The sequence below is a fragment of the Neovison vison genome, chromosome 1 (assembly GCF_020171115.1).
Source record: "Neovison vison isolate M4711 chromosome 1, ASM_NN_V1, whole genome shotgun sequence".
NCBI lineage: Eukaryota > Metazoa > Chordata > Mammalia > Carnivora > Mustelidae > Neogale > Neogale vison.
In genome coordinates, this window is record NC_058091.1 from 245,582,608 (window position 1) to 245,595,773 (window position 13,166).

At 39.1% G+C, this 13,166-nt stretch overlaps 1 protein-coding gene across 2 annotated transcripts in view; it reads left to right on the top strand.

The window, feature by feature from the left end:
• Positions 1-13,166, top strand: part of AFF4 (AF4/FMR2 family member 4) — a 96,162-nt gene that overhangs the window by 20,010 nt on the left and 62,986 nt on the right. Inside the window, exon 2 of one of the 2 annotated variants that reach the window (XM_044227738.1) lies at positions 12,989-13,080. The exons of the other annotated variant lie outside the window; for it this stretch is intronic. The gene's annotated coding sequence lies outside the window, so the exon portion shown is untranslated. The remainder of the gene's footprint in view (positions 1-12,988; positions 13,081-13,166) is intronic. 2 annotated transcript variants of the gene reach the window in all.

Consider the following 13,166-nt stretch of genomic DNA (forward strand, 5'->3'; position numbering starts at 1 on the left):
TCATTCTTTTTTTTTTTTTTTAAAGATTTTATTTATTTATTTGACAGAGAGAAATCACAAGTAGATGGAGAGGCAGGCAGAGAGAGAGAGAGGGAAGCAGGCTCCCTGCTGAGCAGAGAGCCCGATGCGAGACTCGATTCCAGGACCCTGAGATCGTGACCTGAGCCGAAGGCAGCGGCATTCTTTTTTTAAGGCTGAATAATGTTCTGCATTTTGTTTATCCATTCATCTTTCAGTGGGTACTTGGGTTACTTCTACCTATTGACTGTTGCGGATAGTGCCGCTGTGAATATGGGTATACAAATACCTGAGTCCCTGCTTTCAGTTCTTTTGAGTATAGACTTAGGAGTATGATTGCTGGATTACACGAAATTCTATGGTATACGTTTTGAGTAACCACCAAACTGTTTTTCCACTGCAACTGCACCATTTTACATTCCCACCAGCAATGCACAGGGTTCCAGTTTCTCAACAGTTGAGTTCTTACCAACAGTTGTTATTTTTTTAATTTTAATTTTTGAAAATAGCCATCCTAATGGGGGGTTACATGGTAAACTATAGTGGTTTTGATTTAAGTCCTGTGTCCAGTTTTTTATTATCTTGGCACTCATTATAAATGTATGTTTCTGGACTCTCAGTTCTGTTTATTGACTTGTATGTTTGTAGTACGTTTTGAAATTGAGAAGTGTTTGTCTTCCAGCTTGCTCTTGAAAGAGTTGTTTAGTTTTGGCCTTTGAATTCCCATTGAGTTTTAGGATCAGATTGTCAGTTTCTGTGAAGAAGTTGGCTGGGATGATAGAGATTGTGTTGAATCTATAGATGAGTTTAGGAAATATGTCCATCCTAACAATAAATAAATGTGTTCCATGAATATGAGATGTTTTTCTAATTATTTAGGTCTTTTATTTTTTCGATTTTCTAGTTTTCAGAGTATGGTTTCTTGTTTTTTGTTAAATATATTTCTGAGTATTTATTCCTTAAGATAATATCGTACTTGAGGGGCGCCTGGGTGGCTCAGTGGGTTAAGCCGCTGCCTTCGGCTCAGGTCATGATCTCAGGATCCTGGGATCGAGTCCCGCATCGGGCTCTCTGCTCGGCAGGGAGCCTGCTTCCCTCTCTCTCTCTCTCTGCCTGCCTCTCCATCTACTTGTGATTTCTCTCTGTCAAATAAATAAATAAAATCTTTAAAAAAAAAAAGATAATATCGTACTTGAGAAGAATGTGTGTTCTGTCATAGTAGAGTGTTGTATATGTATCTGTTAAGACTTGTTGGTTTACTATAGTGTGTTCAAGTTCGATATATCAAATCTTGAGAGACTATAATGTTTGTCTTTATTTATATCCTTTATCTCTTGAGTAACACCAGATTTTTTTTTTTTTTTTTTAGATTTTATTTATTTATTTGACAGAGAGAGAGAGGGAGAGCACAAGCAGGGCTCCGGAGTGGCAGGGAGAGAGAGCAGCACGCTCCCTGCTGAGCAAGGAGCTGGATGAGGGGTCTTGATCCCAGGACCCTGGGATCATGATCTGAGCTGAAGGTAGACGCTTATTTGACTGAGCCATCCAGGTGCCCCAACACCAGATTATTTTAATGATATGAGACCTCATTTGTTTCTAATAGGGAGACAGGCAGTTTAAGCAGGAGGTGAGGGGCCTGAATTATTTAAGGAAATGCACTGGTCTTCAGCCCATCAGTAGGTCTTGAAGATAGAGGAATAGTTGACGAATGGTAGTAATCAAGAATCCTTTTCAGGCTGTTAATATTCTTTTATTCTTTCTTTAAAACAGCTTTATAGAGATAAAATATCATAAAATTCACTTGTTTTTAAGTGTACAGTTGAGCGATTTTTAATCAGTTTGAGTATGCAGCTATCATCACAGTTTATTTTTAGAACATTTTCATCACCCCAGAATGATCTTTGTGCTCATTTGCAGCCACCCTTCATTCTTTGTTTTATAGAATTTTTTTATAGAGTTTAAAAAAAATTTCATTTATTTATTTGATAGACAGAGATCACAAGTAGGGAGAGAGACAGGCAGAGAGAGGAGGAAGCAGGCTTGTTGCTGAGCAGAAAGCCCGATGTGGGGCTTGATCCCAGGACCCTGGGATCATGACCTGAGCTGAAGGCCTAGAGGCTTTAACCCACTGAGCCACCCACGTGCCCCCATTCTTTGTTTTAATCCTTTATTCTTGTGTACTGGTAAATACTCAGATACATTCAAATACTTCTTTCATTTAATCATTATCATCAGAGTAGTGTGGATATTTTATAAAAGACAAAACTGAGATTTAGGGACATTACTTAACCTGAAACATACATCTAGTACATATATAACCAGAACTAAAAATCAGGTATCATTCTTGTCCCATTTACTAAATTATCATGCCTCAACTCTTTATAATTCAGTTGAAGTTAGGAATTTATATCAGTTTATTAATGTATTTAAGGAGTAAATTAAGAAGCAATTGCCTGTGTTGGTTTCTGGTTAGTAGACATTTTATATTTGAGAATATTATTAGCCAGGATATTACTCTACATCTAGATGATCAAATAGTCCTTGCTTATAACTAAACCACCTGAATCACCTATGATTTGAGGTACTACGTGTTAGGAAATAAAGGGTCATCTTGAGAACTGATACCTTAGCCCCTTGATGATGATTACAGAGAAATAAGGGAGGACCTCTCTTTGCCTCCAAATATTCATCCAGTAGGTGGTTACCACACACATACTGTATATTCTGAATTATTCTTGATACTCTTCTGAGATCGCTATTGTTTTTTTTTTTTTAAGATTTTAGTTATGTATTTGACAGAGATCACAAGTAGACAGAGAGGTAGGCAGAGAGAGAGAGAGGAGGAAGCAGGCTCCCTGCTGAGCAGGGAGCCCAGTGTGGGGCTTGATCCCAGGACCCTGGGATCATGACCTGAGCTGAAGGCAGAGGCTTTAACCCACTGAGCCACCCAGGCACCCTGAGATCGCTATTCTTTTTGTTTTTATTTTTTTTATATAATTTTTTTAAAGATTTTATTTATTTATTTGACAGACAGAGATCACAAGTAAGCAGAGAGGCAGGCAGAGAATGAGAGTGAGCCCGATGTGGGGCTCCCAGGACCCTGGGATCATGACCTGAGCCAAAGGCAGAGGCTTTAATCCACTGAGCCACCCAGGCACCCCGAGATCGCTATTCTTAATCCCTCTCTCATTGCGTACCTTTTTTCCCCAAGAGGTCCTAAGGATCTTCAGAGAAATATAAATGGCAGAGAAGTGACCTCTTTCTAATTTGCCTGGTTGCTCTAGAATTGGCTGGAGCTGCTAGTAGTGGGTGGATGAGACTTTTGTAAAAACTGTAGTGGGTGGCAGGGGCTGCTAATGAAAGCCAGCTGTTTCCTTCCTTCAGTACCCCACTCCCCCAATCCCATGTCGCCCCTAGTAGAACTTACTTTTTTTAAACTAAATAACTGAGAATTTAAGATACAGATAGCATAGTATCTATATTATTGGAATTTAAAATTATTCATTTAGATTAATTACAGTTAGCCCACAGAAATAAAGAATGGAAAACTCCAGAGAGGCTGAGCAATTGCAGATCAAGGTGAAGGAAGGAAGCAGACAGAAGAAGGAGTTCTACCAACTTGGAGAGAGTATTAACAAATTTCCCCAACTGCAGTACTGTTTATTTACTGTGAAGGGTTTGAGGATAGTTTAGGCAGGGCTTGCCTGTAGAGTTTGGAAATGGTCTTCCAGGAGAAGAGGCAGGCAGAAGACTTGAAAACAGGTAGTCAGAGTTGGGATGCTCACTTTGATTGAATCCTAACCTGATACTCCTCAGTTAAAATATGTGACAGATTGCGAGAGCATAGTTATCACATAATCAAAAGACTATCTCTTTAACAGAGAAACAGACAAAAGGTATGAAGACGCAGTTCACAAAAGGAGAAATATAAGTGGCTAACACACAAAATAGGTGCAACCTAACTATCAGGAAATTCAGTAGAATGCAATTGACTGTGAGGGACTATCTACGTGTGATTCTCCATTTTATCCCTAGATCCTAGCATTGTGCCTAGCAATAGTAGATAGGCTCATATATTTGTTGGGTAGATGAAATAAACACATGAAATTAGGTTTTCCCCCTCCTAGATTGTTGGCATAACTTAAGAAGACTCCTAGTGCCTAGGATTGAAAGTGGCATGATTAAAGGGCAGTCTTGTATTTTGTTGGTGGGCTGTCTATTGATACAGTCTTTTTGGAAAGCAGTCTAGTGATACACATTGAAAAGATATAGCATATACCCTTTGACACCAGAATTCCACATCTAGGATTTAATGTGAAGCTAAAATAGTTATATACAAAAGTTCACTGTTACGTTTGTAATACTAAATTCTGGACATAACCTAATGTCTACCAGGTATTTTCTGGTTAAATGAATACCATACAGTCAATAAAAGAAGGAAAATTCATATATATTGATGTAGAATTATGTTCATTGTTTATTAAATAAAATAAGAATTATATGTGTAATAATTTTTGCATGTTTATGACCATATGTGACTCCTCACAGCATTGTTTATTTCGAGGGAGTGAAATTGTTGGTGACTTTGAATTTCTACTTTCTATTAGCCATATTAGAGTTTTTGAGTGATGAGTATTGCTTTTATAGTTGGAAAAACAAAACCATTGAGGTTTATCTCTTTTGAAAAATGCATAGGTGGAAGAATACTCCTAATTCACACTTAGAGGAATAGCCAAAACATTTACTGAGGGCCAAGGAAGAAGATACAGCTAAATAGGGAGACATCCTATTTCTCATGTATGAAAACTTCATATTCACATTTCCATTTTCTGGTGTTTAGCTTATGAGAGTTGAGTATTAGTTGTTACATTCTGATGTCAGTTGAGTTAGTTGTATCTAATTCTTATCTATATCCTCAGCACCTCGACAATTCTACTTCTGAATTTACCCTAAAGAAATAGTGATCAGTCATATTACAAATGTTGTGTTCCATCTTCTTACTCTCATGTTACAGCAGTGATGGAAATTCCTCCAAGATCTTTGGCAAAGATCTGCCTCATTTGTTTTAATAAACTATGGTGTTTTTTTTTTTTTAAGACTTTATTTATTTATTTGACAGAGAGATCACAAGTAGACAGAGAGGCAGGCAGAGAGGGAGGGGGAAGCAGGTTCCCCATCAAGCAGGTAGCCCGATGTGGGGCTCGATCCCAGGACCCTGAGATCATGACCTGAGCCGAAGGCAGAAGTTTAACCCACTGAACTACCCAGGTGCCCCAGTAAACTATGGTGGGTTTTTTTTGTTTTTGTTTTGTTTTATTTTTTTTAGAGATTTTATTTATTTATTTGACAGAGAGAGAGATCACAAGTAGGTAGAGAGGCAGTAGCGGGCCACGGGGGGTGGGGTGTTGTGGGAAGCAGGCTCCCAGCTGAGCAGAGAGCCCAGTGTGGGGCTCGGTCTCAGAACTCTGAGATCTTGACCTGAGCCCGAAGGCAGGGGCTCAACACACTGAGCCACCCAGGTGCCCCTAAACTATGGTTTTAATAAACTATTAACTCTTTTTTTCTATGCTTGGTCATTTAATTATTTTCAATTATTTTACCACTAACAACAGTTTGTCAATAAACATCTTTGTAACTTATGGAAATGTAAGCCATAAGCTTATAGGGTATAGCCCTGCAAGTAAGGCTGCTAGGTTGAAGGGCTTTTGGACTTTTTCTGAGTTTGGAAACACCACTTAACCATTTTAATGACTATGTCATTTTAGAGATTTTATTTATTTGAGAGAGAGAGAGAGAACACTCAAGCAGCATGAGGGGCAGAGGGAAAAGCAAAGTCCCTGCTGGACATGGAGCCCAGTGCGGGCCTGGATTCTGGGACTCCAGAATCACACCTGAGCTGAAGGCAGATGCTTAACCAACTGAGCCACTCAGGCGCCCCAGTGACTCTGTCATTTTAGAAAAATACTTGGTTCTTAACTGTTGTTATTAAGTAGAACATTTTATTTTATTTATTTTCAAATTATTATTTTTATTTTTTATTTTTTTTTAAAGATTTTATCTATTTGTCAGAGAGAGAGAGGGAGAGTGAGCACAGGCAGACAGAATGGCAGGCAGAGACAGAGGGAGAAGCAGGCTCCCTGCCGAGCAAGGAGCCCGATGTGGTACTCGATCCCAGGAGGCTGGGATCATGACCTGAGCCGAAGGCAGCGGCTTAACCAACTGAGCCACCCAGGCGTCCCAAATTATTTTTATTTTTATTTTTTTAAAGTAATTTCTATACCCAGTGTGGGGCTCCAGCTCACAACCCTGAGATCAAGAGTTGCCTACTCCACCGACCGAGCCAGCCAGGCACCCTTAGAACTTTTTTTTTTCTTCAGATTTTATTTATTTATTTGACAGAGATCATAAGTAGACAGGCAGGCAGAGAAGGGGGAAACAGGCTCCCCGCTGAGCAGTGAGCCCGATGCGGGACGTGAGCTGAGCCGAAGGCAGAAGCTTTAACCCACTGAGCCACCCAGGCACCCCACCCTTAGAACATTTTTTAAAAAATATTTTATTTGAGAGAGAGAGAGGGAGATAGATCATGAGCACAGGAGGTTTAGAGGGAGAAGCAGACTCCCCACTAAGCAGGGAACCCCCTGCAGAACTGGATCCCAGGACCCTGGGATCATGACCTAAGCTGAAGGCAGATACTTAAAACTAACTGAGCCACCCGGGTGCCCACCTCTGGAACTTTATAAAACATTCTTTCTCATTGAATTTGACTTGTTACCTGTTAAAAATCCCATGTATCTTTGATTTATTTCTGGCTTCTAATTTGAAGATCATTTTGTTGATTTCTTGTAATACCATGCTATTTGGATAATGATGGTTTTTTTTTTTTAAAGATTTTATTTATTTATTTGACAGAGAGAAATCACAAGTAGATGGAGAGGCAGGCAGAGAGAGAGAGGGAAGCAGGCTCCCCGCTGAGCAGAGAGCCCGATGGGGGACTCGATCCCAGGACCCCGAGATCATGACCTGAGCCAAAGGCAGCGGCTTAACCCACTGAGCCACCCAGGTGCCCCTAATGATGGTTTTATATATTAATATCTGCTATGACAAATTCTTCTTGTTCTCTCTCCAGTACTAAGTATATGATAGGTGCTTATTGCATATTTGTTAAGTTAACAAATAGACTTAATAAATATTAAATATTAAATCTTTCATTAGTTAAATTTGGCAAGCCTATTTACTTTAGGGAAGCTGAAGCTTGGCATGTACTGGTGTCCCCTGCTAGCCAAGAATGGTATTACACATTTTGAAGTGTAATACACAGTGACGTAGAGGAAGAGTTGAGAATTGGATGATCACTTTAAACATGGAGTTAGGAAGGGACACATGTTAGACATTATAGAAATACTTTAGGCCCTGAGAAGAGACAGTTTGATAATAAATCCCAAGGCTGAAAAATGCTAGAAAGTACCTGTAGTGCTCTACTATATAACCTTTATAACTCTTTTCCTTCTATCTTTTTTTTTTTTTTTAAAGATTTTTATTTATTTATTTGACAGAGAGAGATTACAAGTAGGCAGAGAGGCAGGCAGAGAGAGAGGAGGAAGCAGGCTCCCTGCTGAGCAGAGAGCCCGATGTGGGACTCGATCCCAGGACCCTGAGATCATGACCTGAGCCGAAGGCAGCGGCCTAACCTACTGAGCCACCCAGGTGCCCTCCTTCTATCTTTTATTTAGAAAAATTTCATTTCCGTATTCCCTTCACGTGGATATACCATTTGTCAGTATTTTTGCTGTAATTGTTGCAGCTGCTCCACTGTTCTCTTGTCTGTTTGTCTTCTCCCTCCTTCCTACTCCCCCTACCCTCTCTGCATACAAGCACATATACATATACTCTTCCTCTCTTTCTGTCATTCACTTACTATCTACACATACTAGATCTGTATTCAGATGGGTGCTGAACCATTTGAGAGTTGCAGATCTGATGATGACATATCATCCATGTATGTTTTGTACATCCTGAGAACCCAGAATATTCTCCTGTATAACGAAATAGAATTATCATAGTTCAAAAACTAAACGTTTGATATGATTGTCTGAAATACCGTTCATATTCAGATGTCCCCAGGTTTCCCTATAATACCCTTCACAACCAGATTTTTCTCCCCAGATCCAGTATATGCATCATGCATTGCCTTTAGTTGTTGTCTCTCCTTGAATGTAGAAGAATATAGAAGTAATCTTCAGCCTCTTTTTTGGTTTGTTTTCATGATACTAGCATTTTTGAAGAGTCCAGGCCAATTTTTGCAGACTTAAGGTTGTCCACTTATTCCTGATTAGATTCATTTAAAATTTTTAGCAGAAAGAATACCTAGGTGGTGATATATCTTTAGTGCAGCTCCTCAGAAGACATCATGTCATTTTATCCCATTATTGGTAATGTTAAGTCTGGTTGCTTGATTAAGGGTATTGTTTACTGCACTTCTCTATTTTAAAGGTTTTTTTCTAATAGTCTGTGGCCTGATACTGAAGATTCCATTCCCCCCAACTTTTTGCCCAGTGGTTTTAGCATTTATTGATGATTTTTTTCTGTTGATGATTCTTGTCTCAATTATTACTTTAATGGTCACAAAAAAGGTGATTTTTCTAATTCTTTTATTGCTTCTGCATTTATTAGTTGACATTCTTCTCTAAAGGACATTTACTCCCTGCTTTTTTTCTCTTTTATTTTTTGCTGTTATGACTCTGAACTCAGGAATTTGTGTTTTTTGGAGCATTTTTGTCTGTTTTTTAAGATTGTATTTATTTATTTATTTATTTATTTTAATTTTTTTTAAGATTTTATTTATTTATTTGACAGAGAGAATCACAAGTAGGCAGAGAGGCAGGCAGAGAGAGAGAGAGGGAAGCAGACTCCCTGCTGAGCAGAGAGCCCGATGCGGGACTCGATCCCAGGACCCTGAGATCATGACCTGAGCCGAAGGCAGCGGCTTAACCCACTGAGCCACCCAGGCGCTCTGTATTTATTTATTTGAGAGGAAGAAAGAGAGCGTGCATGAGAGAGCGAGCATGCATGTGCACACCAGAGCACAAGAGCAAGGTGAGGGAGAAGCAGACTCCCCGCTGAGCAGGGAGCCCCATGCGGGGCTCAATCCCAGGATGCTAGTATCTTTTTTTTTTTTTTAAGATTTTATTTATTTATTTGACAGACAGATCACAAGTAGGCAGAGAGGCAGGCAGAGAGAGAGAGGAGGAAGCCGGCTCCCTGCTGAGCAGAGAGCCCGATGCGGGGCTCGATCCCAGGACCCTGAGACCATGACCCGAGCCGAAAGCAGAGGCTTGAACCCACTGAGCCACCCAGGCGCCCAGGATGCTAGTATCTTATGCTAAGCCAGAGGCTGCTTAGCCTACTGAACCACCCAGGTGTCCCTGTTTTGTTTTTTTGTTGTTGTTGTTTTTTGTTTTTTAACAAGGCTCCACACCCAACATGGTGCTTGAACTCATGACCCCAAGATTAAGAGTAACACACTCTACTGACTGAGGTAGCCAGGGGCCCCTCAGGGGCTTTTTTTACTCATTTGGTTATATTCCATTCTTGTCTTTATTTTGATGCTCATGTTTCCAAATCTGACTGGTGAGAGCACCTTCAGGCTGGTTGGCATGCCCTTTTGATGCTGTCGTCTGTTGTTGCGCATTTTCTTGCTGTTAAGATGTTTTAAGATCTCTTTGTACTTCCTTTGCTGCAGCCTTGGATTGAACTATTTCTCCAAGAAGTCCTATTCCACTTTAGTAGGAAATGATATTAGGAATCAGAATTTGGGTGCTATGGCTGCTTCCTTCTTCTAGTATGTTGCTGCTCCTAGATTCTTTCATTGTACAGAAATGGAGAGTGTGTCTGTGTCTGTCTGTCTTGATCAGTAGACAGATTGATAGGTAAAGATTTTTTAAAAATATAAGCATGTGTTCATAGTACTATTTCTAGGTCCTAATCCCCAAAGGTTCTTTTTCTCCCTATTTCTTTGTATATTTGTCCCTCTCCTCTCTCATAATAACATGCCTGGATCCCCCAGAATCTCAGTATATTTACTCATTTGCTCCTTTTGTAGCAATGAAATTGCTACCATTATGCTACACCATAGAATGTTCTTAATGTATCAACTTAACATAAGTACTTGATGGGTACTTGAAACAGTTTACTGTAGGTAATTAAAAATTTTTAAGTGGTGAACTCTCCTTTCTACTTGTTAATACTCTTTTAAAAATTATTTTTTTTGGCAGTCCCACAGATTTTGTTTTGATGTAGCAATTAGCTAATTTTAACCAAATTCTTTTTCAGTATTACAAATGTCCTGAGGGAAATGCTATGAAATAGGTTTGTCTGTACAACAAAGATATACTTCAAACTGGCTTATTTAAATTTTATGTTAATTTTAGGGAAGCTCAAATTGATTACTGGAATTAATACCTTGGGGAAAACTTTATCTTAGGCAGAGATACTGATATTTAAAGCTACGGGAGAAAAATGTGAATCTTATAAATTAGATGTGAAAATAAGGTAGATCAGAAAAAAATTTAGAGAATGAGAACTACCCACCTGGAAATTAGTTCTTATAAATAGTCATTTAATTTTTTAAAAAGATTTTATTTATTTATTTGACACAGAGAGAGAGAGAGAGAGAGAGACAGTGAGAGAAGAAACAAGCAGGAGGCATGGGGGAGGAAGAAGCAGGCTTCCCCCGAGCAGGGAGCCATATGCAGGGCTTGAACCCAGGACCTTGGATTCATGATCTGAGCTGAAGGCAGACGCTTAACTGACTGAGCCACCCAGGTGCCCCAGCACTCATTTAATTTTTGTTTTTCTTCTTGGCAGTCTTGTTAAAAGGAAATACTCAGTCAGATGACTTTCATTGTTTAAGAAAACACTTTTTTATTGGATCATAGGAGGAATTTTATTGTGGGAATCGTATCTATTTCTATGATAAATGTACAAGTGTTTCTTGCATGATTATTTTAGCGCTTTAATTAAATCATAGTTTAAGGAAGGTGCTTCTTTTTTTAAGAAATTGAATGTAGGAAATGTAAGGAAATTAGTATTTTATATACTCCTTAGCCTCTTAGGATACAAATAACGTCATACATAGCAGCACTATAGTTGTAGAGGTCTATCTGAAACCTGATTGTTCGTGATATACATTTATTAGTTGGTTCAAGTGTACTGGAGGGTCATATAGGTTCTTTGGTTTTACTCTCTGAATACCAAAGTGTAGATTTTTTTAGTATTTATTTATTATTTTTTTTGGAAGGTCAAGCAAAGCTTTATTTCTTTTTTTAGTATTTATTAAAGAAGGAATCAATCCTACTTTTAAAACGATTTATTTATTTATTTTAGTGAGAGTGAGAGCATGAGTGCGCAAGTGGGTATGGGGAGGGGAGGGAGGGGCAGAGAATCCCAAGCATAAGTAGGGCAGGTTTCACGAACCTGAGCTTGAATATCCAACTGAATGAGCCACCCAAGCACCTTGAAAGAATCAAATACTTTTTACGCTTATTTTAAAAAAAAAAAAAAAAAAATATATATATATATATATATATATATATATTTGAGAGAGAGAGCACAAGAAGGGGGAGGGTCATAGGGAGAAGCAGAAGTAGACTCTCTGCTGAGCAGAGAGCCTGATGTGGGACTCGATCCGAGGACTCCAGGATCATGACCCGAGCCAAAGGTGGTTGCCTAACTAACTGAGCCACCCAGACGCCCCACTTTCTGTGCTTCGTATGGTGCTAGGTATCAGGGAGACCAAAAAAAGCACATACGATTTCAATACCTCAAAATAGCTTATATTCTTTTCTAAGTTTATTAGAATATTATACAAATAGAAAAATCTGAATATTCATTTGGAACACTTAGAATTTTTTTTAAAAGATTTTACTTATTTATTTGACAGAGATCACAAGTAGGCAGAGAGTGAGGAAGGGAAACAGGCTCCCTGCTGAGCAGAGAACCCAATGCAGGGCTCCATCCCAGAACCCTGAGATCATGACCTGAGCCAAAGGCTGAGGCTTTAACCTACTGAGCCACCCAGGCGTCCCTAGAATATTTTTTAAATACTAAATTGCTTTGATAGTAAATTTTTATTTTTGAATCTTTACTTGCACTGTTCTAACAACATAAAAATTCTCAAGAATATATTGGTTTTGGTGTCCATTCTTTTCTTCTTCTTCTTCTTCTTTTTTTTTTTTTTTTAAAGATTTTATTTATTTGAGGAAGAGAGGGTACATGAATGGGGTAGGTGTTAGCAAAGAGAGTCAGAAGGAGAGGAAGAAACAGACTCCCCGCTGACCAGGGAGCTCTTACACAGGCCTCAGTCCCAGGATTCTGAGATCAGGACCTGAGCCCAAGGCAGGCCCTTACCTGACTGAGCCACCCAAGAGCCCCTGCTATCCATTCAGACTTTTCAATTACAATTTCTTTCCAATCTTGATTTATTTTAACTTTCTGAATAGAGTTGTGAATCATAAGTCTAGAAATGCTCAGCAAGTATAACCTCGTTTTTTCCCTTCGGTATCCAACAGAACTCTCCACATCCCTATTCCCCATACCCCCCTCCCAAACAAAACCAAGGTAAATGGTTTACTCTCTCCAGGGAAGAATGTTGCTGGAGTACCTGGCAATCCCTTAATCCCAGGGTTTAACAACCTTTTTCATTATTATCCATTTAACCGTAAGTCCCTACTGCTATAAAGAAACTATCTTCTTTGGTTTGTTCTTAGTGAAAGACGACATGCTGTAATGTTTATAGAAATTACACCCTTATTTTCCCCTCCATTCCAAAAGACTTTCTTTTTCAGTACAATTTCCACTACTATTACTAACCCAAGTTTATTTTAGATTCTATTACTGAAAGCCTCAGTTTTGCCATTTATTGAGGTATTAATTGAAATATTAATGTATTTAGAGCAGAAATGTCGTTTTTTAGGGTATCTAGAGCAACAGCAAAGCTGAGGTCAAACTGCCATAAGGATGGACACCAAGGAAGCTGTGTTTGGGACAAAAAGAAATCAAGATAAGGTAGATGCAAAGTAGAGAAAAAGCACTGGACCCTTTGGGGGGGCGGGGAGGGAGTGGTAGGAGGGAGTGGGTTTGTGCCCCTCTAA